Genomic DNA, 1,549 nt, shown 5'->3' with positions numbered 1-1,549 from the left:
TTCACTCAGGGAGAAAGACCTTGGGGTGACCATAACACCGAGCACATCACCGGAGGCACACATCAACCAAATAACTGCTGCAGCATACGGGCGCCTGGCAAACCTGAGAATAGCGTTCCGATACCTTAATAAGGAATCGTTAAGACACTGTATACTGTGTATGTTAGGCCCATACTGGAGTATGCAGCACCAGTCTGGAACCCACACCTGGTCAAGCACGTCAAGAAGTTAGAGAAAGTACAAAGGTTTGCAACAAGGCTAGTCCCAGAGCTCAAGGGAATGTCGTACGAGGAAAGGTTGAGGGAAATCGGACTGACGACACTGGAGGACAGAAGGGTCAGGGGAGACATGATAACGACATACAAGATACTGCGGGGAATAGACAAGGTGGACAGAGATAGGATGTTCCAGAGAGGGGACACAGGAACAAGGGGTCACAACTGGAAGCTGAAGACTCAGACGAGTCACAGGGACGTTAGGAAGTATTTCTTCAGTCATAGAGTTGTCAGGAAGTGGAATAGCCTAGCAAGTGAAGTAGTGGAGGCAGGAACCATACATAGTTTTAAGAAGAGGTATGATACAGCTCAGGAAGCAGAGAGAGAGAGGACCTAGTAGCGACCAGTGAAGAGGCGGGGCCAGGAGCTGAGTCTCGACCTCTGCAACCACAATTAGGTGAGTACACACACACACACACACACACACACACACACACACAATGAGGCAGAGGGAAGGTTTGTTCCCAAGAGAAATAGAAATAATAGGAAGACCAAAGCGAGTCCTTGGTTTACCCGAAGGTGTAGGGAGGCAAAAACTAAGTGCACAAGAGAATGGAAAAGGTACAGGAGGCAAAGGACCCACGAAAATAAGGAGATTAGTAGAAGAGCCAGAAACGAGTATGCACAGATAAGGAGGGAGGCCCAGCGACAGTACGAGAACGACATAGCATCGAAAGTCAAGTCTGACTAGAAACTGCTGTATAGCCACATTAGGAGGAAGACAACAGTCAAAGACCAGGCGATAAAGCTGAGGAAAGAAGGTGGGGAACTCACAAGAAACGATCAAGAAGTATGTGAGGAGCTCAATATGAGATTTAAGGAAGTATTTACAGTGGAGACAAGAAGGCCTCTGGGGGGACAGAACAGAGGGGGACACCAGCAAGGAATATATCAACAAGTGTTGGATGACATACATACAAATGAGGAGGAGGTGAAGAAGCTCCTAAGGGACATCGATACCTCAAAGGCAATGGGACCAGAAATCTCCCCGTGGGTCCTTAGAGAGGGAGCGGATATGCTGTGTGTGCCACTTACCACAATCTTCAACACATCCCTGGAAACTGGGCAGCTACCTGAGGTATGGAAGACGGTAAATGTAGTTCCCATTTTTAAAAAAGGATACAGAAAAGAGGCACTAAACTATAGACCTGTGTCACTGACGTGTATAGTATGCAAAGTTATGGAGAAAATTATCAGGAGGAGAGTGGTGGAGCACCTGGAACGGAACAAGATTATAAACGCCAACCAGCAAGGATTCATGGAAGGCAAATCCT

The sequence above is a fragment of the Cherax quadricarinatus genome, chromosome 90 (assembly GCF_038502225.1).
Source record: "Cherax quadricarinatus isolate ZL_2023a chromosome 90, ASM3850222v1, whole genome shotgun sequence".
NCBI lineage: Eukaryota > Metazoa > Arthropoda > Malacostraca > Decapoda > Parastacidae > Cherax > Cherax quadricarinatus.
This window is presented reverse-complemented; position numbering follows the sequence as displayed.